The following is a 27,560-nucleotide window of genomic DNA, read 5'->3' as shown; positions in this document are numbered from 1 at the left end:
AATAGGTTGAATAAGTAAAATACGGGACATCCTTAGAATAGAAATATGCATTAAAAAGAATAAGGACAACCTACAGCATACAGGCTTGGGAAAGTGGCCATAAATATTACTGAATGCAAACAGTACCTTACAGAACAGTATATATATTCAGCATGACCCTATGAATATATATATTTAAATGTAAGTAATTGCATAAAAAGGTATGGAAGTATATCTTTCAAACTATTAACTGTCTTCTCTCAAGGGAGTAGAAGCGAAGACAGGAGGCATTTCCACTTCTGTGTTTCTAGTAATACACTGCTGGTTTTCTGTTTTTTTTTTTTTTTTTTTTTTTTTTTTCAGGAGCACTTAATTTTGAAAAATTTAAAGAGCATTTCCATTTAAGGAGAAAATACTAAATTATTTTTTATTTGATAAAAGAATTGATGTTCACCCGACAGATCTGCGACTGATGGGTAGGAATAAAAAGAGCACTCACGGGAGGAAAATAAACTCTTCCAGGGCACCACAAAAGGGCCTATGTGTACTGCTGCCTTCAATGAAGACTCTAAAATAAAATGCCACCCTGAATTTTCCTGTCTTTCTCCTGGGGAATACTCAATTGGTAGTTAACTTTACATAGCATTTATAAACATAGTATGGCAAACAAACATTAATACTTCCTTTTAATAGATGGAGACACTGAGTGTATTAATTTTTTTTTTTTTGAGACGGAGTTTCGCTCTCGTTACCCAGGCTGGAGTGCAATGGCGCGATCTCGGCTCACCGCAACCTCCGCCTCCTGGGTTCAGGCAATTCTCCTGCCTCAGCTTCCTGAGTAGCTGGGATTACAGGCACGCGCCACCATGCCCAGCTAATTTTTTTTGTATTAGTAGAGACGGGGTTTCACAATGTTGACCAGGATGGTCTCGATCTCTTGACCTCGTGATCCACCCGCCTCGGCCTCCCAAAGTGCTGGGATTACAGGCTTGAGCCACCGCGCCCGGCCTGAGTGTATTAATTTTTAAAAACTGACATTCACTGAAGAAACACTGCGGTCTATAGGATGCCAGGGGCATAGTTTTCAAACCCTGTTCCTAGAAAGGAATGCAGAAAGAGCTAAGCACGGCACGGGGAGGGGGTCAGCCTCCAAGTATCTTCTCACCTGCACTTTGGTCAGAAAAGCTCCCATTTCATACCCTTTATTTACTGGGGTTCCACCTCAGGCTTCATCTACAGGAAAAGCAAATCCATTCTTAAAAAGGTTTTAAATTGCTGTACTATGCAGTAAGAAATAAGGATAGACACAGAAAGAGTTTACAGTTTACTTCTACCATCCTCATTAACAGGTAATTATACTGCATAGGAACAGGTGGCAACAGAGAGGACCAAGCAAAGCACTGTGGGACCAAATGACCAGAGGTAAGTCAAGGGGTCAAAGCTTCAGAGTTGACAACTGAGTCTAGGGGACACTCTCAAGCAGCTGCAGGGATAAGATCAGAGGCCAGTGGGGGTTGATCCACCAGTGCTTCTTCACCTACACAAGTAGGAAGGGCTCCAGCATGGTCCAAGATGACAGAGGAATTAAATCATCTTCTTCCATGTTCACACCCACAGTCAAGGTTTACTGAGTGCTCACCAGGGCCAGGTACTCTTCTAAGCACTTCATTAAAACTCAACAGCAAACATATTTTGCATAAGAGCAAACTCAAGCCTACAAAGGTACAGTGATTTGCCCGCGGTCACCAAGCATGCACAGTCCCAGCAGTTTAATTCTACAGCCCCCCACCACTCTATAGAGAGCTCTACATTAGCAAGGACCTTTGGCTCCAACTGACATGAAATGGGGCTCAAGCCTGAAAACTGAGTAAACACCCCCCCCTCCAAATGGAACACACTGAATTAAATCCCATAAGGTATCCTGCAACCTTAATTCCTGACAATTCCCAAACGGGAGATTTTGCACTACATAATTCAGTGCAGAAGCCCTTATCAGAAATAATCCTCTGTATTTCTAAATAGTGGATGTCCCTCTCCCCTTCCTGACACCTGGGAAGAGCGTAATTCACCCCGGACCTTCAAGGAGTCCCTGCTCTCAAGTACCACCAGACCAGACCCAAAATGACATCTTCCTTTTTAAGTGTCATCTTTAACATTCCTTATGCTCTGGCATCACAACCCCCCAATAAAATGCTTTCTTAGATTCTGGAAGTGAGTCAAAAAAAAAAATAGCTTTGTGATTGTTTTGCCATCATGTATTTTAGCAAAGTGATGAAATAATTTACCACTGCAGGTTTCTAAAAAGCATGAGTCTTTGGGAGACTGAGAGGGGCAGACTGCCTGAGCTCAGGAGTTTGAGGCCAGCCTGGCCAACATGGTGAAACCCCGTTTCTACTAAAAATACAAAACAAAAACAAAAACAAAGTCAGCTGGGAGTGGTGTGGGCACCTGTAATCCCAACTACGTGGGAGGCTGAGGCACAAGAATTGCTTGAACCAGGAGGCAGAGGTTGCAGTGGGCCCCAGACAGTGCCGCTGTACTCCAGCCTGGGTTAACAAAGTGAAACTTGGTCTCAAAAAAAAAAAGCATCAGTTCAACTGAAGGCTTTGAGCAAGTTCAAGTTATGCATAACTAGACTTCCAGATGTATTTCTCCTCTACCTTGGTTTCCAGTACTACTTGGTTTCCAGTGCTATTCTGTTCTTGGTCCTGATAATTTACAGATACGCCATGCACCAAACCACAGAGCAGCACATCTGCAGCTATAGAAGAATGAAATGCCTGTTGTCTGGCATGGGCAAAGTTCTTCAATAGGATCTGGAGGCAAGCAGAACCATTAATTAATAAAAAGCATAGCTTGTGGTAATTAGCAGCAGCAACAAAAATGTTTAGCGGGAGCTTCCTCTTTTTATCTTGAGGCAGTTCCTACAGACAGATGCTTAGGATTAATGAAGTTTAATGAGACCTGCAGCAGCTGGCTAATTAGTCAGTGAGGAGGAAGTAGTAAGTAACGACAAGAGAAAAAGGCTTTTACTCTTGTTACTAGCTCAGGTCTGGGACAGTTTTCTTAAACTGTGGGCTGTACCTTCAGCCTCAATGTGGTCCTGGAACAAATAAAAGGTTCAAAAAAAAAAAAAAGGCAAAGAAACCAAGCATGAAGGCCAAATGCTGAGATTCCCAAGGGTCTGCTTGCCTGCCTAAGAGGAGTGAGCACAGCAGTCCAGAGGCAGTAGAAGTGCAATGTCAGCCATGATTCCCTGGAAAGCAACAGCAAATGCTATCAGCACTGAAGGATACCCACATCCTGGGTGAGTGGGACAGTCAGCATCTTGTGTCTCACAAACGCCCCTATGGATAATCCTCAATTTAGAGCATCCCTCTTTCTCAATTCTAAGCAAATGAAATGGGTTTTTACTAAAGAGGAGACGTATGTGATTGTGACAACCCCTTTGTTGTCCATTCTACACTTACATTATCATTAAACTTGTTATGTATTAATTCTCAATTTAGCCATTTCACAGTATTTCAAAACGTGTTGTATGAGATGTGTGTGTGTGTGTGTGTGTGTGTGTGTGTGTCTATATATATTCTCATTTTTATTTTTAAAGACAGTCTTGCTCTTTTGCCCAGGCAAAAGTTAATTTTTGTATTTTTAGTAGAGATGGGGTTTCACCATGTTGCCCAGGCTGGTCTCAAATTCCTGACCTCAAGTGATCAGCCTGCCTCAGCCTCCTGGGTGCTGGGATTACAGGCATGAGCCACTGCACCCAGCTTATGATTTTTATTTATCAATTAAAAAATAAAGGGTTTACAAATTTTTGGTCATGTGTGTCTCTCATCTTGGCTCCCCCCAGGCCTGTACTTTTGGAAGTATACAGTAGGAACCCAAACCCTTTCAGAAACAACTAGTTACTGGCAGTAAGTTTCCCATTCTATCAATAAACAATGCAAGAGGGAAGATTTTGAAGATTTTTTATTTTCTTGGTTAAAGGGTGAGAATATGAATATACTTGGATTAAAATCCACCCCCACAACACACACACACAAATAAGCAGCTAATAGCAATGCTAGTAGTCTTCCCAATTCACAAGACCTGTGCTTTGAATTGTCCTCCTGATAATGTAGATAAAACTGCTCTTTATATATTCAAGAAACAGGATGTGAAGAGCTGGTATGGTGCCCAGCTGGTAAAGGTGCCCAGTCAGAGTGGACAGAAGCCTCTAAATATTACTGGTTTGCTGAAAGTTTCAGATGCTTTTTAGTTCCACATATATTAGTAGTCAGTTCTACCTTTAACCTCTACCACTCAATGTACCATCAAGAAACAAAATCTACTCCTTTTGTAACCGTAAAGTCACCCTAGACTAACCTTCAAATGGGATTTTACTTTAAAGAAACAGCTTCACAGCCATTGCTGCAATAGAGAATACTCTCAAGTTCTGTGTGACTGAAAGCAATTTTTTCAGTACTGGCTTCCTTCTCCAGTGGAGCCAGAGGCTGTCAAGAGCCAGCCTGGAAACCTCTTTCATATATGGCTTTAATGTAAATGAAAATATTCCCATGCTAATTATTTACATAAAGAAGGTCATACAGGTTTGTCCTAGCAACACCAGAGAGCAGTTCTCATCACCAGCTTTTACCCTAGGAAAGGAGAAAAGAAACACCCATTCAAGTTCAGCACAGAGGTTTGGGTTTATAACCTGTTTCCAAAGTCAATACAGTTAACTGCTGTGGGCTATCTGCTTTCAGAGTTTTAGGATCTCTCTCCCTCACTGTACTTTTTGGCAAAGCTGGACAAACAATAGAATCATTTTAGTCTTAATGTACTGGCTAAAACTGGTTCCTACATTCTCATCAATTCTCCTAAGACTTACATTTTACCTAAATCCAAAGGTCAATAGGAATTCCCGGGACTTACAAAGGTACTTTTCAGAACTCCATTCAGCAGATATATCTTCCGAGTTCAAACGCAGGGCCAACAGCAATGTTGGGCTGCCTTAATGTGTGAATGTGCTTCAGTTCAGTGAGGATTTGGTCTGTCCACAGTTCGGATATTAAGAGAGATGTAGTTGAGTATGTGCGCTAACGCTACCAACAGGGAGACGAACTGCCCCTCACTGGGGGCTACAGTCCCTGTGGGTGAGAGTGAAAGATGGGGACTTTAGGTGTTGTCAGAAACTTCTGGTTTGTGGTATGATATGATTTCCCCAAATAATGGCCACACTTGAGCTGTCAACTGCAGAGAATCAGTCCCAAAAAATGGTAGATAACCTGGCACCGTATTCTATCTCTGGGTGACATTCTTATACCTGAGAGGTGCCTCAGGTCAAACAGAAGCTATTATATTTCATTCTATGTGCTCTCAAAGCTCCCTCTACAAGTTAAGAACACTGGGACTCAGAGGAAAGGTAAAGGAGGTCATTAGCCATTTACACTCCTAAGAAGCTTTATTCTGAAAAGAACAAATGGGAATATATTATTAGGTTGGTACAAAAGTAATTGCACTTTTGTCATTACTTTTAATTGCAAAACCCGCAATTACTTTTGCACCAACCTAACACATTCATGCCAGAGGGCTTCTCTATAGCAACCTCAAAAGAAAATTTCTTGGGAAAAAGACATTTAACAATGACATATGTCACCTTTCAATCTAGCAGTGTTAGGCATTCCTAAGAAAGATACTCAGAATTTTCCTGGACAGAGAGGGCAAAGAAGAGAACGAACCCGGCATTCACTAACCCAACAATCCTATAAGGAAGCTTATGATTCTGGACTCTTGGAGTGGCAGAATTAGCAACACACACACACACACGCGCACGCGCACACATACACACACACACACACACACACACACCCCATCAGAAGACACTTGCCTAGGCCAAATTAAATCATTTCTGGAACTAGGCAGGGTATAAATAAATATAAATAACTTGCTTCACTGATGCCAAATGTAGAGCATAATGAATGGCAAGCAAAATCAAGTTGGTGGTTTTTAGGGTACAACAAGAAAGAATGAACAAGTTAAGGATGAACTCTTAGAAACAGGTTTGTTGTTTTTTTGTTGTTGTTGAGACTGAGTCTCACTCTTGTTGCCCAGGCTGGAACAATCTTGACTCACCGTAACCTCCGCCTCCTGGGTTCAAGTGATTCTCCTGCCTCAGCTTCACAAGTAGCTGGGATTACAGGCATGTGCCACCACTCCCAGTTAATTTTTTATTTTTAGTAGAGATGGGGTTTCTCCAGGTTGGTCAGGCTTGTCTTGAACTCCCAACCTCAGGTGATCCAACCGCCAAGGCCTCCCAAAGTGCTGGGATTACAGGTGCAAGCCACCACACCCCAGAAACAATTTTTATATCTGCTGTGGGGAAACTCGAAAGGTGGCCTGGCTGGGCGTGGTGACTCACACCTTTAATCCCAGCACTTTGGGAGGCTGAGGCAGCTGGATCACCTGCGGTCAGGAGTTCGAGACCACCCTGACCAACATGGAGAAACCCTATCTCTACTAAAAATACAAAATTAGTTGGGCATGGTGGCACATGCCTGTAATCCCAGCTACTTGGGAAGCTGAGGCAGGAGAATCCCTTGAACCTGGGAGGCGGAGGTTGCAATGAACCGAGATCCCGCCATTGCACTCTAGCTTTGGCAACAAGAGCGAAACTTCGTTTCAAAAGAAAAAAACCAAGGTGGCCTGAAAACACAATGCAAATCACAGCTGGAAGTCTTCACTTATACTTGGCGGCAGCAGCAGCAGCTAACCGGAAACAGGGATTATCCATTTTATAATATACAAGGACACCACAGAACAAAAGGCCACTTAGCCTAAAAATATCAACAAACGCTCAAACAGTCAAAAATATTTAAAGTCAAGAAAAATCATCAATCTTTAAGAATCTGAATTTAAGATGTGGTTTTCTGGCCTAACTCCATGTTCCTAGGTAATGCCATCACCTTTGAACATTGCTCCAAGGTTACTTTCTGTGTAGCAAATGCTCAACGACCCAGCAGTAAACACTGTACTTTTAAATCCAAGATTCACTTCCAGGTTCTCACGGGTACATTACAAATAATTTTATATACTGGGAAAATATATATCAAGAGAGTCTGTACTATCAGCTGCATCCCTTATAGTATGGAATCTCCAAAGTACCATCAAAGAAAAGGGAATAAAGTCCTCCAAGATAAAGCAAGGCTTGAATTTTACATGGCATTCACCATGCTGCCCCTTGTTACTATCACCAATTAAGAGTGACAGTGTCAGTGTCAGTAAAAGGATCAGGAATTTCTACAACTACTTTCACCAAATCAAGGTTGACCAAGTCCTAACAAAATGCATATCTGAGATCTACAAAAGCACCATGTGAAAAATGCTCGACAGGCAGCACAGCAAGATGGTTTAAAATTCAGTCCCGAAGCGCATTTCCTGGGTTGAAATCCTAGCTCCATGAAATCCTAGGACATTAGTTAAGTGTCCTTAGGCAAAGCTTCCTTTATGCCTCCGTCTCCTCATCCTCAAAATGGAAATAACACTTATCACACAAGACGCTATGAGGAGCATATGAATCAATTCTGCAAAGTACTTAGAACAGTGCTTACACAAGGCGAGTATCAAGAAGTTTTGTCTGCTATTACTATTATCACCACCACCACCAATACTGGGCTAGGGTTTAGGCAGACATCTACTTTCCTTCTTTCTTTGCATGAGAATCCATGCCTTTTCTTTTCTTTCCCTCTCCTTGGTAGCTTGTTAGGTTTCCCACAGGACTGATTTTGTGAGCCCAGAGCATGAGAAGTCAAAAATGCTTAGTGTTTTAGCAGGGGGCATCTACCCAGAAGAGCCTTGGAGGGGCACATTTGGTAAAATGAAAGTGACCACGGTAACGGTCATGCATTTATTTGCAGGGGCCTTCAAATCCGTATCAGACGATCTACAACCTTCTCTAACAGGTAAGAGAATTGAAATGCAAGTCACTTGTCCAAGGTCATTTAACCAACATCAGCTGCTAAGCAGCACCTGATTCCCTGGAACTGTGCCAAAATGAGCTGAATGTTGCCTAACAAAAAGGAGGCAAATACCAACTAATAATAAGCATTAACAATTGAAATGGAAGGGAAAAAAACTTGCATGATGTCCCAAGTAGACTTCTAGCCATTCCCCAACATCCTCCATGGTTTCATGACTCCCTCTGTACACCCCTACCCTCCCCAACAAGCACCCATTATCTTATAATCTAATCCAGGTCATACTTAAAGTTGCAATCAATGTCAATTCCTCCAAAACGCTTCCCCCACACCCCAGGACCAAGGAACGTTATTTGCATGTTTGGGATCACTTACCTAGCATTCCCTTTCAGAATGTAATTTGAGACCGTGGCTGTCCCTTACACACCTGTGTTTCCACTGTGTTCAGCACTGTAAGCCACTCACCTTGACACCTACTTGCTGGCTGAATATTGATTGAACAGGTGGATGGATTTGATGGCTCCCTCAGAGATCTTACAGCCAAAAATGGGTTCTAAAAAGTCATCTTGCCTTATACACAGCACTTATTCTTGGCTAATTAAGAGGTACACCTACTCCATTCTCACAGCCAGGCAGCTGTGGTACATCAACTAAAGCGTATTATAAGCAGTGGGCTTCCAGGCTTTGTCAGTTGAGTTTTGAGTACAAGTTTTAGAAACGTACTATTTCTTCGAAGTATAGAGTAGAAGAAATCAAAGCAACAGAACCAACAGCTGTTTTGCTGGACCTATACATAGCTGACATCAATGTTCCAGCTTTAAGTTATTAAACAAGCTGAAGCAATAGCAGAAAGAGCTGAAGGCCGGGTGTGGTGGGTCATGCGTGTAACCCCAGCACTTTGAGAGGCCAAGGCAGGTGGATCACCTGAGGCCAAGAGTTCAAGACTAGCCTGGCCAACATGGTTAAACACTGTCTCTAATAAAATACAAAAATTACCTGGGCGTTGTGGTGGACGCCGGTAATCTCAGCTACTGGGGAGGCTAAGGCAGTAGAGTGGCTTGAACCCAGGAGGTGGAGGTTGTAGTGAGCCGAGATCACACCACTGCACTACAGCCTGGGAAACACAGCCAGACTCCGTCTCAAAAACAAAACAAAACAAAAAGGCCATCACCATCATCCACCTCTCTCCCTAGCCCTGCTGCCATAACCTAAACTGTACCAAAGTCTGGGCCCTTTGGTACTGTTTAAGCACCCATCCAACTATGTTTCTTGTGCTACAGGTTAATTCCTGTCTCAGTCAGGAGAAAGGACCAGGTTCCCATGATTGCCTAGGCAGAGGCATGCTGGGAACCAGCATCTCAATGTCTGTACACATTTCTCCTCTCCTTTGGGTTGAGAGGTCGGTGGACAGATTCAAATGAGTCCCCTTCATGCCACTGAGTCACTGCTTAATTGCATCACAACAGATGTTCGGCTGCAGGTATTTCATCCAGTACTCAAAATCCAGAGCCTCTGCAATCACTACCAGTGGGTCTACATCCATGTCTCTGTGTACAAAAGGATCCTGATATGTCAATGTTCAATATCACCTGAATTTAAGCTATGCATGGCTCAAGTTACATCCCGTTAGTTGCTTTTACCAAATACCGTATCCACATGTGGGTGGACGTCAGTTTTGTCCTTCAAGACATGCACATGTATTACTCATCCCTCCAATGTTATGCTCTTACAATAGCAATGATAAGCAAATTAGCAGACTGTGTCTTTTTAATGGAAGAATTTACTCATCAATGGCAAAAGCTTTATCAGAAATTGACACTATTGAATTCTCTGGAGCTGTAGAAAAGAAGAAATTGATATTAGGGAAACCTGACTGGTTTCTTTCAGCTGTGTATTAAATTCATTGCTAGGTTAAGTGTAACACTTAACACCTGTAAATATGGCCAAATCCCTAAGAATGATCAAATACATATGCTCTGGATTTAAAACAAAACAAAAAAACTCAATAAAATCTACCCACACAGTGATGGATGTATATACTATACCTTTCTACGTGTCTCCACCTATTTAGACAAGGCACATGCCTTGAGTTCACAGAAATGTTGAAAATGGCCCCCTCTTGCTGCAGAAGTTCACCATCACCCATTTTTTCACTTGCTGGCTAAATGAGGCTGCCACCTCAAGTCATCTTTCTGGTCCTCAGGTTCCTCAATCCAAAAAGCGGTGATGCACCACCTAGCTCGCAGAGTGACTTAAGGGATAAATAATACATTCATTGGGCTGGGCGTGGTGGCTCACGCCTGTAATCCAAGCACTTTGGAGGCCAAGACGGGCGGATCACCTGAGGTCGGGAGTTCAAGACCAGCCTGACCAACATGGTGAAACCCTGTCTTTAAAAAAAAAGAAAAAAAAAAAAAAATACATTCATGAAGGTACCTGGCTTATGCCTGGTTCATGCTAGAAAGCCCCCACAACATTTTCAAGAAGTAATGTTTGATGCAGGGAAAGAAGTCAGTGGTTTAACTACATCACAGGCATCAGTAGACACATGAGCAAAGTGGTGAAAGGGGGTGACCTGCGATTCCAAACCAGACTGCACTGATCGAGCCCTCACAGGATCACTGATTCCCCATGTGCCCGACATGAGCATGACCTATCCTAAACATAGGCCTGTACCCTGTGACTCAAGTGTGGCAGCTTATCAGCAACTAAGGGGGTTTCTGACCCTGGGTGAGAAGAGTTGACCTCCAAAGGCAGGAGGAAGGAAACCACATGATAAAAATCATCACTCTGAGGGGAGGATGCTTTCTGCACATCCAGGGCTGAGGAAGTTGCTTCAAAACAGACTCAAGAAACGTGCAGGGTGCTGCTAGGAGACTTGGGTCCAACTGCTCCCTCCAGATCCTGCCATGCCCTGAAGGTTCCCAAGAAGATTACTATCTTGGTGAAGCAGTGTGAGATAATGGTTTAATGTTAGGGTGTGGTCAATAGCCAGGTGCAAAGGCCTGTTCCTCCACCCTAATAACTGTAAGACATTCTCTCCAAGCCTTGCTTTCCTCATCTGTAAACAGAGATAACGCCTGACCCTATCTCTAGCATTCTTCTGATTGCGAAATTAGATAATGTATGTCATAAATAGCAATCTAGTACATAAGCATTCAATAAATGTTGGCTACTGTTACAGGAAAGGTGTCTATTTCATTAGACCAGTTGAGGGGACCTGAGAACAAAGACAACCCCAACATTTGTGTCCCGCCACAAAAATTTCTTAGATTTGATTATGAGTTTGTATTTTCCATAGGGGGTTCATGCACATTATGAGCTTTTTGAGGGCAGAGATAGAAATTATACCCCTGTAAGCAAAGAGCTGCAGGCAGAGGCCCTGCATAAGGCTGAATATTAAAAAGGGGTTGAGTCATACCAAGAATCATAATTATCCTGATGAACATGTCTCCTAGTAGTCCAATAGGAGCTCTGTTTGTTTCTAATGTAGGGAACCTTAGCAAATGAGTTACCCTGTGAATTCCCACTGAGGGAGGAGGAACAAAGACAGAAGATCCCGAATCAACTGCTGAATCACTAAGTCAGGGGTCCCCAACCCCCAGGCCGCAGACTGGTACTGATCCTGGTCTGTGGCCTATTAGGAACCAGGCTGCACAGCAGGAGGTGAGTGGTAGATGGGGAGCATTACTGCCTGAGCTCTGCCTCCTGTCAGATCAGCAGCGGCATTCAATTCTCATAGAAGCCAAACCCTATCGTGAGCTGTGCATGAAAGGATCTAGGTTGCCACTTCTTATGAGAATCTAATGCCTGATGATTGGAGGTGGAAGAGTTTCATCAAGAAACCACCCTCCTACTTCCCCCACTCTGTGGAAAAACTGTTTTCCACAAAACCAGTCCCTGGTGCCAAAAAGGTTGGGGACCACTGTACTAAGTGACTTGTGACTCACTTTCCTCTTCCAGAAACATGGAGCAGAAGAGCTACTCCTTATAAGCAAAGAGGGAGCAAAGATCAATGACATAATTGGCATCTGCAGACAACTATGAGCTCACAGGAAACTGAGTAAGAAAGGTCATTTCAGATTCAGTTAATGACAACAATGGCTGAGAAGAGTATCTGTGGGGATCTGGGCCTGCCACCCCATCTGATTCCCAGCGCATACTGTGACAAACACCAAGGCAGCCAGCTTCCAGAGCCCATTCTCACTCACACTGCTCTAGTGCCCTTTCCTCAACTCTAGCCCTCTCCCTTTCCAAAAACCCACCTGAATTTACTACCCTGATAAAGACTGCAGTGTGTGGTTCTGTGGCCAAGAACTCCCAGTCAAACTGGCTATAGTCAAGCCTACTGTTGAATGAGCATGACTTTAAAAAATTGCTTCCTTGTGTTTCAAGTGAAAAAAATAATCTCCCATCTCAAAATGGAAATCATGTATATAAATTTGCAGAGGAAAAACAAAGATTTTTTTTTTAAAGGGGGGCAGGGATTAGGAGGCAGAAAGGGCTAGGAAAGTAGTTTATGAACCAAAAGTAGTTTTCTTTCAGATGTGTCTTTGGTTTAAAAGGTCAAGTTTGCACATTCATATGTTATCTAAGTTTCTGAAGCCCAGCCTCTATTTGCTCAGAGTATGATTTAACTGCCTGGCTTCTAGCAAAGCATTACTCACGCTGTTATCTCTGTAAGCAAAGACACACATTAGCGGTTAGAAAAGCTGTGTTCGTTTTCTGGTCATAGAATATAAAAATGTGAATATGCTGCCACACCTAGAAGAATGGATAGATTTCAGTTTCCCAGGGTACATTTTTTGCTATGTAACCTGATTACATTAGTGTAAATGCACCTTAAAACTTTCTCCTGATCCAAATATTCTTGCCCCATCCCATTCAAAAGAAAGGTGGGAAAAAAGACAATCTGATGTCTAATTTCTAGGGAACTGTTTCTGTCTCTCTAAGTACCTTAGTACTGTGGCTTTCCCTCGCCTCTTCTCCTTACCAATGTTTAGCAAATTGCCCGGCACCCAGCAGAGTCCTATTGGGTATTTAAGTCCAACCACAAGAGTTCCCTAAATTCGAGCTTTAAGGGGATGAGGGGAGGTTGTCACTGGGGTCATATTCAATTTCGTTTTATCAAGAAAAGTAGATAGGTGCAGCCTAAGCCCTTCCTGAAGTTTTAGTTTAGCCACATCATGGACAAAATTATTTTCACAATGTATTCTTTCATTCAACACATCATTTATTAAGTGGCTCTTTTCTCAGGGAAGGAGGGGCCCCTGGAAGGAAAAGCAGCTAAGTCACTTTAAAATATATGCATTACTGCTTACATTACTTTACCTACTCATTCATCCCTTTATTCATGAAACATTTGTATGCCATCCCTGAGAAGGAATACAGAGATATGATACACACACACACACACACACACATACATAGAGAGAGAGAGAGAGAGAGACAGAGAGAGAGACAGAGAGAGAGACAGAGAGAGAGATGCTGTCCTCCTGGGAGTTCACAAATACCCACTGAGAATTAGGTACACAGTAATAGGCAGCCAGCTTCCAGAAGTCCTTTATATATGACCAGGATGAACTGGTCATTCTCTTAATACAGTTACAACATAACCTAATTAGGCTTCACAACCACCCAAGGGCTACTTATTCTTTCCTGATGAAGAAAATGAGGCTCAGTGAAGTCACTGGTAGAGCTAGGATTTGACTGTTAGTTTATGCAAAACCACGGCCCATGTGCTTCCCACCACCCTTGTTTCTGAAATGAGAGAGGAAACATCAGACAGCTTCTGACAGCCACACCACACCACCACTACGAGGTTCTAAGCCACTTCCCTTCCAATGCTCTCCCGGCCACCCCCACCACTCTTCATCACAGACTTCGCGCAGCCGGGATTTCATCTGCTTGGCAGTTGTTTGCAGATAGTGTGTAATATCTCTGTCATTGCAAGACTGAATTTTACAGCAAGTGGTTTAAACCTTTATAGGAATAAATGTCTCCCTCAATAGAAATCAGGGCACCATTTTCAAGCACCAGAAACACACTTTGCACTAGACTTTATTGATATCTCAAATACTATACACTCAAGCTAGCAATCTACAGGAACTCACTGGCATTTCAGAGTTCAGCAGACTACATAGACTTTCACAGACACTGTAAACTTTACAACAGATCTTCAAAAAACAAAGATAAAAATAAAATAGACCTTCGAAATTTCTCTTAAGAAACATAATTCGAAATGCTAAGGTCACATTCCAACAGAATGTTTGGTCTTCTACAATCTTAGTTGTAACCGCCATTGGCATGTCAATTCCACCAAAACCATGTCTATGGTTTGTAGAGGATTTCAAGCAGCATGCACACACACACATCTACAACCAGTCAGTGCCTAGAACAATAGCTCTCACTCCAAAATTCTATCACAAGTGCACTCGTGATGGAAGGAGAAGGGGATTCAGCCAAATAATTTCCCTGCCACCAGAGTAGAACAGAGCCTCCAGACTTTGTATTTATGGTTTGCTCACATTCTTCATGAATAAAGTGTGTCTCAGTGATCCTTAAATTAACTTTCCACTTGCATCATTTCAGCAATAAAAAGGGACTTTAAGGCCAGATCTTTCACAAGGCCTTTGTGAAACCAAATATAGACCAGCCTGTGTCTCCATGCTACTGTGATTACTGTACTTGCTACTTAAAGGTCTTGTGCCTCTTGAAAATGGGGTTGGAGGAGAGAGAAAGGCTAAGAAGGGTCTTTCAAAAGCAAACACAGTAGAGGCATTCAATGCACCCATGGCGGGCAGTTAATATGAGTCTGGCTACAGGAGTGCTCTCTGACAAAGGCGGCTCTCTGACCAAGTGCTGGATGCTCTCTGGCTGCAGCAATAGCTGTTCCAGAGGCTTTTATGAACTTGGGAGAGGCACCACCATTGTGACTTTCAAACTACATCAAAAGTCACCAAAGTGACTAAACCTTGTGATCTTTCTAAAGAGAAAGGGGGGGATGGTTTCAGTTGGGTACATTTTCAGGCACACTAAACACTCTTCTAACATCCTAAAGGAAACCACACCCAGAACAGGTTGGGGGTTGGGGTGGGAGTTGAGGCACTCAGTTCACAAGGCTCACCCTGCTGGGCCCTGCTTTGCCATTTAACCAGGACCTGTAATAATAAGGGCTGCTGTGGATTACTGAGCCCTTATTACTTACCGAGGACTGTGCCAAACACAGTTTCCACAGAGAATATCACCTAATTCTTACAATCTCATTATGCAGAATTTGTATGACCTTCATCCCATAGATGAGAAGCAGGCTCAGACTGGTAAGTACTTGATTTGGAAAATGAATTGGCAATATTTGGTAAAAGACATAGAAATAACCACATATGAAAAGCTTAAGATAAGTAAAAAATAAAAACTGATCTATATACTAACAGTTTTACGCTGCGTATGTGTATATATGTGTGTGCTTATATAAACTATTGGAAAGTTAAAATTTGTAGGACTTGTGAGATCTTACATGAACTATTCTTTCACTTTTATTTCTTTTCAGGGTGTCAATACTGCTGCGATATAATAAATGTACAAAAAGTGTCTGGAGTAATACAAAGGAACAGCTAGAAATTTAACTTAGTCCATTAATAACCTTCAACCCTGCCTTTGAAAGAATATCCCCCAGTCACCTCTTCAGTACTGCTGCTTCCAACTGGCCACCTCCCTTCCATCAGGACGGTTCTGGAGTGTTGCCAGCCAAGAACTGAAGTCTCTTAACTCCCTCATCCCTTTCCTTTCTTCTTCTTAGGGGCAAACCCTTCCAGCCAACAAGTTTCAGCAGGTGCTTTTTCTCCACTACCCAATCAATCACCAGTAATTTTAAAGTTTCACCTGCAGACTCAGAGGAAATGAGCACTTATCGTGTAACACATATTTCACAAATTTGAAATCCACTATTAGCGCCAAAACCTGAAGGCACCACTAGGTAAGTCTGATGTGCATGAAACCAGACTGAAGTCTAACCAACTGCAAGAACAGGAACATTCATTTAATATAGGATCATTCTACCAGGATGAAGTGAGGCTAAAGGAGAGTATTTGTGCTTTGTTTTTGAAAAAACAGTTTAAGTCATAAAGCAGGAATGGACTCATAAATCTCTTCTTCCCAGGACATCATGCTGAAATTCTGGAAGAATTTGGAGAAACTGGCCCAGGGTATTTTTGTAATTCTCCATTAATATCAATGGGTAAATGAAAAGAAACTGTTTTTTTAATCTCACAAATTTCTAAAACTGCAGGATTAGCAAATAGGAAAATCCCAAATTCTATAGACTTCTAAAGCTCAGAATTAGTCAACTATGCTTTAAAGCCCTGTAATCTCCTAGAGCAATACCAAATTTTCTTTAATTAACTATTATACTCAAGATTATTTTTATATTTAGTTAAAATAATCCAGTTTATTTAAAAAACCAAAACACAAAACCTTCTCCATTTGATGAAACTATTTCCTTGTCTATTCATAGGTGTTAGAAGGCAGGTAGACATTATTACTTCCAAGGCAGTGCTGCTTTTTTTTAGACGGAGTCTCACTGTGTTGCCCAGGCTGGATGGAGTGCAGTGGTGCGATCCTGGCTCACTACAACTTCCGCCTCCTGGATTCAAGTGATTCTCATGCCTCAGCCTCCAGAGTAGCTGGGATTAACAGACGTGCACCGCCACAACCCGCTAATTTTTGTATTTTTAGTATACAAGAGGTTTCACCATCTTGGCCAGGCTGGTCTTGAACTCCCGACCTCAGGTGATCTGCCCGCCTCGGCCTCCCAAAGTGCTAAAATTAAGGTGTGAGCCACCATGCACTGCCAGCAGTGCTTCTTAAACTGGAACAGGCATACAAAGCCTTTGGGGATTTTTAAAAAATGAGATTCTGGCCGGGCGCGGTGGCTCACGCCTATAATCCCAGCACTTTGGGAGGCCGAGGCGGGTGGATCACAAGGTCAAGAGATCGAGACCATCCTGGTCAACATGGTGAAACCCCATCTCTACTAAAAATACAAAAAATTAGCTGGGCATGGTGGCGCATGCCTGTAATCCCAGCTACTCAGGAGGCTGAGGCAGGAGAATTGCCTGAACCCAGGAGGCGGAGGTTGCGGTGAGCCAAGATCGTGCCATTGCACTCCAGCCTGGGTAACAAGAGCGAAACTCCATTTCAAAAAAAAAAAAAAAAAAAAATGAGATTCTGACTCAGTAGGTCTGTGGTGGTGTGGAGGGGGTCAGTCTGAGATGTCGCATTTCCAACAAACCCCAAGTCATCTACCTATATTGAATAACAAGGTTTTAAGTCTCCTATAGTTCAAAATTTAAGGAGGTTATGGTGTTTCTAAGTTTCTCACTCCAACAAATGAAACACCAGTCTTCTGTCTCCTTCTTTGACCACTGGCATCCAAAACAATCATACCAGAGTCAGACTAGCCTTTCTATGTGTATATGTGTGTGTGTGTGTGTGTGTGTGTGTGTGTCTAATATATATATACACACACACATACAAACACACACACAGAATAAAGCATGCCTCAGTGATCAGAGCTAAGAAATTTATATATATGTGTGTGTGTGTGTATACATACACACACACACACATACACACACAGAATAAAGCATGCCTCAGTGGTCAGACAGAGTTAAGAAATTTATATAGCCAGGCGCAGTGGCTCACGCCTATAATCCCAGCACTTTGGAAGGCCGAGGTGGGTGGATCACGAGATCAAGAGATCGAGACCATCCTGGTCAACAAGGTGAAACCCCGTCTCTACTAAAAAATACAAAAATTAGCTGGGCATGGTGGCGCATGCCTGTAATCCCAGCTACTCGGGAGGCTGAGGCAGGAGAATCACTTGAATCCAGGAGGCAGAAGTTGTAGTGAGCCAAGATCGCACCACTGCACTCCATCCAGCCTGGGCAACACAGTGAGACTCCGTCTAAAAAAAAGCAGCACACATACAAACACACACACAGAATAAAGCATGCCTAACACCTATGAACAGACAAAGAAATAGTTTCATCAAATGGATTTTGCGGTGAGCCGAGATCGTGCCATTGCACTCCAGCCTGGGTAACAAGAGCAAAACTCCGTCTCAAAAAAAAAAAAGAAATTTATATATATATATATATATGAATTTATAAAGTGTATGACGAGAGGTTGCCTAAGTATCATGTGCATTGCTCTAGTAATGGATACGCTCAAGGCCTTGAGTTCGCCACAATGCAATACATCAATGTAGCTAATTGCAGTTGTAATCCCTGAATATATACAAATAAAAATATTAAAATAAAATTGAAAATCCAGAACAAGTCACTCACCTATTTGAAATCCTCCAGTATAGTTGGGCATGGTGGCACATGCCTGCAGTCCCGGCTACTTGCGAGGCTGAGATGGGAGGATGGCTTGAGCCCAAGAGGTGGAGGTTGCAGTGAGCCAAGACTGTGCCACTGCACTCCAGCCTGGGTGACAGAGGCCCTGTCTCCAAAAACTACTAATAAATAAAAATAAATAAAATCCTCCAGTAGCTTTCCACTGCCTTACTTCCAGACTCCTTAACCTGACTAATAGAGCCTTGCATTTGCATCCTTTATTATCCTTCTAGAACTCTTCCTACCACCCCATCCTCACTCTGCACTTTAAGTTCCAGTAACCCTAAACCTGCCTAAACTCCCCTACCCCAGTTCCTCACCTCTTACCTAGATCAAGTTTATTTCTCCACTTGCTTCTATTAATCACGTGGCTTAGCCAGCATTTCCAGTACAGCTGAAACACACCCACACTCTTTCTAACCAGATAAGAGCTGCTCACTGAAAAGCAGGTAATCAGTAAGTATTTGTTAATACAAGTAGAATACATAAAAGAGCAAGCACTATTTTTAAAAAAATTTTATTTTAGTACTTTATTTCTTGGAATCCTTCTTGCCTTTTAAAGTAGTCTAAGTTAGTGCCCACAACTGAACTTTTAAATGGCAGGTTCTCTGCACCAACAAAATGATTTAACAACTGTCAAAAAAAATTTTTTTTTTTTGAGATGGAGTCTGTCACCCAGGCTGGAGTGCAGTGGCACCTGGCCCGTCAAACTTTTTATTAAGTCAATTCAGCAAAGAATATTAAAAATTTAGCAAAAATGCGTATAGGGGCCGAGGGGTGGCTCATCCCTGTAATCCCTGCACTTTGGGAGGCCAAGGTGGGTAGATCACCTGAGGTCAGGAGTTCAGAAGTTCGAGACAAGACTGGGCAACATGGCAAAACCCCGTCTCTACTAAAAATATATAAATTAGCGAGGCGTGGTGGCAGGCGCCTATAATCCCAGCTACTTGGGAGGTTGTGGCAGAAGAATTGCTTGACCCAGGAGGCAGAGCTTGCAGTGAGCCAAGATCATGCCACTGCACTCCAGCCTGGGTGACAGAGTAAAACTCCACCTCAAAAAAAAAAAAAAAAAAAAGAGAAAATTGCTCATAATGCCCTTATCCTTTATTTACCCCTTTCATTTGTTTTTCACAGCTGGGCCTCGGAGTTGACAGAAACTTGTCAAGAGAGAAATGGCACTAGGATCTACAAATGGCTAAACTCCACCTAGTCTGTTTTCATGACATGCACAAGAGATGAGGCTATCACTAACTAAAAACTTAACGCTCTGTCACTGTCCACATTATTTTCCAAAGGTTAAAAGAAAAAACAAACCCTGAAGTCTATATTTGAATTGCTGTACTATTATTTACTAGTAATCAACAATATTGAAATTGTCAGAGTTCATTTATATGTAGAAGTTTTCTTTAAAAGGAAATCCAGTCATGGAAACAATAAGCATCCTTCACATTTTAATAGTACATGGATGTTTCCAGGGAAACTACATAAAGATCATATCATTTGCTGGTTAACACAATCTTGTGAAGTAGACCTGGCAGTTATTCAAGTAAGGAAAGCAGCCTAGATATTGACCTGCCCCCTTACAGAGGCCAAATTGCTGGGATTTTTGTTTTTTAAGGTTAAATTCAATAGATTATTTATTAAGAATATAAGTGAAACTAAACTTTATGCCTTATTGAACTATTTTTAGAGCCTACACACTATTATCTTTAACACTATTTTTTCTAAACTTGTATCTCTTTCTACAGTGGCCCTTAAGTCAACTCCATGGGAGAACTGAAGCAGATAACTGATTCCATCTGAGGGTCATCTGAGGCAGATAAGGTGACTCAGATGAATGTTCAATGGATTCTCTAATTTAAGCAGGACAGAGTCCATTCCTGACTAGCTAGTGTTTTTCCCGTTGCTACACAATTTTGTTTTAAAACCTATTTTCCCCAACTCTTCATTCTTCTGTAAGAAATCGGGTATAGCCTATTAATCCCAGCACTTTGGGGGTCTGAAGCACATAGATCACCTGAGGTCAAGTGTTCAAATTGCTTGAGCCTAGGAGGCAGAGGTTGCAGTGAGTTGAGATCCTGTCACTACACTCTAGCCTGGGCAACAGAGTGAGACGGTCGCAGATAGATAGATAGATAGATAGATAGATAAAAGAAATCAGGTATAATACCTGCTCCTGTTTGGGAGAAATTAAGGAGTCTGCTCCTCTATTCCTGCCAAAAAATTTTTGCAAAGCTTGTACAAATGATCCAATAAGAGAATATTTCTCACATTTCAGTGTCCAGAACCACCTGGCAGAGTAGCTAGAGACACTGCTAGGCCCCACATGAGAATTTCTTATTCAGTAGGTGAGAAGTGGAGACCTGAGAATTTACATTTCCAGCAAATTCCCGGGTCATGCTGATGCTGACCTGGGGACCTCATTTTGAGAACCTCAATTTAGGAACCACAGCAATAAGGGAGTCTGTAACAATGACTTCATTTATTTTGCTCTTTAGAGCAAATGTTTAGTGGCTTCTATGTGTAAGACAGACTATTCAGACATTGGTCTTTAGGTTCCCAGACTTCATGAAATATGGGGGAAAACAAAAAGGCAAAGACTGGAACTGTAACAAAAGGCCGTATTGGAAAATCACATATGAATGATCAAGCACTGAAACTTCTAATAATTTTTTTTTTTTAGATGAAGTCTTGCTCTTGCTCCCCAGGCTGGAGTGCAATGGTGCGTGATCTTGGCTCACTGCAACTTGTCTCCCAGGTTCAAGCGATTCTCCTGCCTCAGCCTCCGAGTACCTGGGATTACAGGTGTCTGCCACCACGCCTGACTAATTTTTGTATTTTTCGAGACACGGTTTCACCATGTTGGCTGGTCTCAAACTCCTGGCCTCAGGTGATCCACCTGCCTCAGCCTCCCAAAATGCTGAGATTACAGGCGTGAGCCACCGTGCCTGGCCAAACTTCCAATCTTAGAGGACGGAAATCTAAGCAGAAATTCTGACCTCTCCTCCCTCCAGGAATGCCTAGAATAAGTGGCATCTGAACTGAACCTCAAAGGAATGATCCTGACACATGAAATGATTCCCAATGGAAGAAAAAAAGAGCGCAGGATGTCATGGGTGCAAAAACGCAGGGCACGTTTAAGGAATCACGACTTCTGTGGGGTAGAGGTGTAGCGGGAGCTGGAGCTGGGATGGCTGGCTGGAGTCAAATCCCAGCAAAGAAGAATCCCAGACATTTTTGCATGGCAGAGCATCTTCTCAGAGCCCAGCAACAGGGAGACTCCACAAGACACTTTAGGAAGTCATGAAAAGAGACTAAAGCAGAGGAAGCAGCAGTGAGGCTGTGCACCGCTTTTTAAAGGAATGAAGAGTGAGAAGAGGCCATGACATGGAACCATCATCCAGAAAGCTTTTTCAGCAGCCAGGAAGATCTTAGGCTAACTCTTCTAAGTAAAGTGCTACCTTTTCCTCAAAAGGAGTTTCTATCACCCTCTTCTTCTATATAACTAGCCTCCAAGAATCCTTTTAATGGCCTTCCTACTAAAGTGTTAGATTTAAGAAAAAATTGGTATTCCCTTGACTGTCAATATTCGTAACTCGACAAAAACTGAGAGCAGCCCATGTCCAGAAATCTGAGCAGCTCCCTTAACACATTAATCTTCCACGCCAGCAGTATATATTCATATTATCTGGGTGCTGCAATCCACACTAACCCACACTTTGTGGTACTATGGGAAGAGCATCAAATTTGGAGTCAGAAAACCTGAATTCTGGAAAGCTAGTCTCATACAGACGGATAAAAATTCAATGATCTATTTATTTATCTATAAAAAGTAAGAGAACACCTACCCTCACAGGATTATTATCACTAAGGAAACACATTTATTTAGAATTTACTAAGTACCAGATCCCATACTGGGTGCTATGAATAATCTCATTTAATTAATTAAGCAAGATGATCTATATCAAAGTTAAGTGCTATATTCATTAACAATTATTATTACTACACCATCCAAAAGGGATTCTAATTCAAAAATCTGTTAGAAACTTCAATTTTGAGCTGAAAGTCTAGTAAACTGGTAAAAGGAGTTTTTATTTCTTTTGGGGAATGACATCCAACCAAATTGTCTGTATTTATAAAAACTAGTATTGGTGGTTATCCACACCAGAAAGCCCATATTTTACATTTTCTTCAGAACCCAAAATGTTCTTACATAAATCCTGTCTCCTCTTATCTCCCTCCCCACAAATAACCATACGTCATTAATTCTTTTCAGTGTCACAATGGGAAATACTTGAAGAACATTACTTTGAATTTAAGAACCTAAGAGCAGGGCTGGGCACAGTGGCTCACGCCTGTAATCCCAGCACTTTGAGAGGCCGAGCGGTGGATCACCTGAGGTCGGGAGTTCGAGAACAGCCTGACCAACATGGAGAAACCCTGTCTCTACTAAAAATACAAAATTAGCCAGGCATGATGGTGCATGCCTGTAATCCCAGCTACTCAGGAGACTGAGGCAGGAGAACTGCTTGAACCCAGGAGGCGGAGGTTGCGGTGAGCCAAGATTGTGCCATTGCACTCCAGCCTGGGCAACGAGAGTGAGACTCCGTCTCAAAAAAAAAAAAAAAAAAAGAATTTAAGAGCAAATTTTCTTCATAACAAATGGTTGTAAACCCAGAAATCTTCATCTTGGTTTAAGAAAGTAAGCTCGACAGGCCGGGCGTGGTGGCTCACGCCTGCAATCCAAGCACTTTGGAGGCCAAGGCAGGTGAATCACCTGAGGTCGGGAGTTCAAGACCAGCCACATGGTGAAACTCCGTCTTTAAAAAAAAAAAAGTAAGCTAGACAAACATTTAGGTATCACCACAAACTAGATATTTACTAAAAACTTAAGAATAAATTTTCCTCATGATTCAGATGTATAAAATCAGCACTTCACTTTTCCTAAGAGTTAAGAAATATAAAAAATTAAGAAGTTCAACAAGGCAACTCTCAATATGTAATAAACTTAGGAGTAATGTATTTCATGGCCTGAAATTCTTTAATCTTTATGTCCCAAGGAAGACAGAGCACTTCATACCTCTCCCTGGTGCAAACGCATTGAGCCAGAATAGCTAGAGAATGCACCTTCTCCAGAAAGATCAGATGCTGAATGTCAGGATCTGACTGCAAAGCAGATAGAAAAAGTTCATTTTGATGCTTTTTAACCAGATCCTGTTGTCATTACGACCTCACAGATGGAGCCAACAGAATCAGTCCTCCAGGGGGCAGGTAGGCAGGAGAGGGAACCAGGTTAGGGTGGGCATTTCACATTGTCACCCTTTCATTTAAAAGAAAATATATATGTGAATATGAACATCTAGAAGTCTGAAAGGAGAAAGTTACAGAACAACAATGTTCAGCCTAAACTCAACAATGCCTGTGACCTTGGACAAGTTATTTGCCTCTATCTCCTCACCTCTAAAACTTCACAGGTATGTTACAAAGACCAGACAAACTACCATGTAGAAAGCCCTCACTGGTACACGGTACACACTCAACAAAATATTTTTCCACAAACTCTGACAAGGAATAAGAAACTATGGAATAATTGGAACACAGGCACAGTCTTTGAAAATAGTAAGCATTTCTAGGTTGGGTGCAGTGGCTCACACCTGTGATCCCAGCATTTTGGGAGGCCAAGGCAGGCCAATCACTTGAGCTCATGAGTTCAAGATCAGTTGGTACAACACGTTGAAACCCTGTCTCTCCAAAAATTCCAAAAAAAAAAAAAGAAAGAAAGAAAAATAGCAGGGCTTGGTGGCACATACCTGTAGTCCCAGCTACTAGGAATACTGAGGTGGGAGGATCACTTGAGCCTGCAAGGCAGACATTACAGTGAGCTAGGATCATACTACTGCACTGCAGCTGGCAAACATAGGCAGACCTTGTCTCAAAAAATAAATAAATAAAAATAAAAATAAAAAAAGTTTGGGGTGGTGGCTGGCCAGGCACTGTGGCTCATGCCTGTAATCCCAGCACTTTGGGAGGCGGAGGCAGGCGGATCCTGAGGTCAGGAGTTCGGGACCAGTCTGACCAACATGGTGAAACATACCAAAATATAAATTTGCTGGGCATGGTGGCGCACGCCTGTAGTTCCAGCTACTCAGAAGGCTGAGGCAGGAGAATCATTTGAATTCAGGAGGTGGAGGCTGCCGTGAGCAGAGATTGTGCCACTGCACTCCAGCCTGGGTGACAGAGTGATCCGTCTCAAAAAAAAAAAAAGGGCAAGCATTTCTATAGATGAAATGGAAGAGTAGGGCATTTGAGACAAAACAGAAAATAAGCATGGGACCTAGGGATGGGTTTTATAAAGAGCAGTAGGCCTGCGTAACAGGTTTGAATGGAGTATGTTAGAGTAAGAAGTAGAGTGAGGCCATTTTAGGGAGAATCTTTGAAGGCCAAACTAGAGTCTGGAATTTAATTTATACAATGGACACAATCAACTGTTTCTGAGGGGGAAAGTGGCATGGTGAGTGTTCTCTCATGAGGAGTTAAGCTGCATGACGTGAAGTGGGGAGATGGTTATCATGAACCTGCACCTCTGCTACTACACAGTTCTCTAAATATGGGAGGTGGCATTTTGTTGTATTTCAACATTCCTCTTTTATTTAACAGAGAAAAAACACCAAATATAACTTTATATGATACATGAACTGATTCTGAGAAAAGTGATAATTTTGCAGGTGAAAATCTGAAAAAGAGAAAGAGGAAAGGGTGCGTGTGTGTGTATGTGTGTGTTGGGTGTTGGTGGTAAATGCTGAAGCCATTAGAGGTTGAAGGGCTTGCCTTCTTATGCCAGAAGCCTTCGTGTGATAAAGCCATTGCTCTTATATCTCAGTTCCTTAAGTCAATGTAGTGTGTTTTTTATCACACTTATTTACTGTCCCATAAATCTCTACAAACTATTTTATCTAAACAGACCAGACTCATTTTAATATCATATTTTCCTTAGCCAGAACACCAAATCTCATTCTATGATACACCTCCTGAAATTTTTGGGACCCAGTGTGGAAAATAACTTGAAACCAGCCAAAAAGCAGAAATAACTCCAGAATAATCGTAGCACTATCAGGTACAGACACTACATAAATAAATTCATATAGGAAGCATTAAAAATCCAATACAGGCCTGGCAAGGTATCTCACACTTCTAATTATAACACTTTGGGAGTGAAGGAGGAAGGCTTATTTGAGGCCAGGAGTTCAACACCAGCCTGAGATACATGGTGAGACTCTGTCTCAACAAAAAATTTAATTAGCCAAACATGGTGTAGTCCCAGGGAGGCTGAGGTGGGAGGATGGCTTGAGCCCAGGAGTTACCACCACTATTGCACTCTAGCCTGGGCAACAGAGTGAGACCCTGTCTCTTAAAACATTGCACTCCAGCCTGGCGAAAGAGCAAGACTCCTTCAAAAAAAAAAAAAAAAACCTCAATACAGTTTTGGGGGAGCATTTTGCCAATACTCAGAGATTATGTGCTAGGAAAGATTATACCCAGCAGAGTAAAAAAGGCAGCCTTGCAGGCATGTAGAAAATTAAATTAGCTGATAGAAATTGTATGTTATCAAAAATATGTGATAATTAGAACTACAAATACCAAACAAAATACCAAACCAGGGGTAGGGACTAAAAAAAGGTTTGTGGGTGTGTGTGTGTGTGTGTGTGTGTGTGTGTGTGTGTGTGTTTAATCAAAATTCTTCTAGTATTGACAAACGTGTGTAATTCTCCTGAGGTCTACCATACTCGAAAGTTAATTCACCCTCAGTTCCTCAACATGGGTGGTTTTCTGTTACAGAAATACCAACACTAAACTTGTGCAACTCCTAAACCACAATATTTAAAAATAAGAAAGTCACTGGAGCTAAATTAGGAGACAAGGTTCACACTACAAAAAAAAATATTTTTAAAGCCAGAACACAAAACACGAAGTTTACCCCTTTTGAAGGGATTTCTCTGAGAACCAGTATATGAGGTAAAATACCAGGGGCACATGGTGATTTTTTTTTTAATTTAAAGTTTACATCGTCCAGAGAGGACAATTAAGACATTTCCTGTGTGTAGGCTCCACCCTTCTCAGACACCAGTTTTACAACCTTCCTCAGCCCTTTCAGAATAACAGCCTTTTGTTATGGTTGGGCCTAGGGGTGCACTCCTCTCCACACCTTCTTCTATTTTCTCCTAGTTTTGGATTTTTCTGAGACTACCAGGCGTGGGCTGGCGGGGGAGTGGTGCTGGGTTTTCGGCTGATGATCCCAGTGGGTGCTTTCCCCTAGGCAGGATGACACAATGAAACGGGAGTCCGGGCCCGGGGAAGAGGGGCACGCAGTGGATTCTCAGACCCGAAAATCGTGGGGCTCCTAACATAGACCTAGATCTTGAACGCTCCCCACCCCAACTCCTCTATTACTACTTGCAAGCGCCTCCAGCTTAAGTTTTCAAAAAAGCAAATTTGACTGCCGAAGAGCTCAAGAGAAATGAACCGAAGAGACACAGAACCGTTCCCCAGAGCGAAGGAAGCTTCCTCTGAGCTAACTACCAGAGGAATGCGGCACAGCCCAGCAAATGTTTAAAATCACGTCCTGTTCTGTCTCTTGTTTTCCAGAAAAGTGTCATTACTGTCAACTATTTCACAAGACAAATAAACCAATGAATGAAATATATCCTCCTCGCTGTTCCCAATGAAAACATTCTAGGACTGAGCTGCTTCCTTCCTTCCTTCCTTCCTCGTCCTCACAAGAACCACATTTGCAGCACTGAGAAGAGTTAAAATAAGAAACACACACTCCTCGAATACTACTTTTTTACAGTACTAGAGCCATTCCCAGCCTACTACTGATTCCAGGGGCTTCCAAACGGAAGGAGTTCTGTTTTCAGATATGAATCTTTTTTTTACATATAAGCTCTGAGAAGCTGCTGGCCAGGGCCTGCGGTCTGGTCAGGAACAGCTGAGGCTGCAGAGGCTGCAGAGGCCACAGGTAAAATACACAGCACACTGGTGCACACACAGGCTCCTGCTCTCCCCAAAAATATGCTCAGCAAAATACTGGACTCATTCAATTATTTGGGCCTTAAACAGACTCCAAGAAACCTATAATTGATCCAACTAATCCAACTCAAAGCGTTGAAACGACAATAACTGACTTTCATTAGAAATTACACATCCCACTCAATAGATGGGAAGGCTC

General features: G+C 42.2%; 1 protein-coding gene across 4 annotated transcripts in view; it reads right to left on the bottom strand.

The window, feature by feature from the left end:
* SPTBN1 (spectrin beta, non-erythrocytic 1) overlaps window positions 1-27,560 on the bottom strand; it is a 213,675-nt gene that overhangs the window by 86,568 nt on the left and 99,547 nt on the right. The gene's annotated exons all lie outside the window — the stretch shown is intronic.

This window comes from Aotus nancymaae, unplaced genomic scaffold (assembly GCF_030222135.1).
Source record: "Aotus nancymaae isolate 86718 unplaced genomic scaffold, 86718_ANA_hifiasm-v0.15.2.pri h1tg000057l, whole genome shotgun sequence".
NCBI lineage: Eukaryota > Metazoa > Chordata > Mammalia > Primates > Aotidae > Aotus > Aotus nancymaae.
This window is presented reverse-complemented; position numbering and strand designations above follow the sequence as displayed.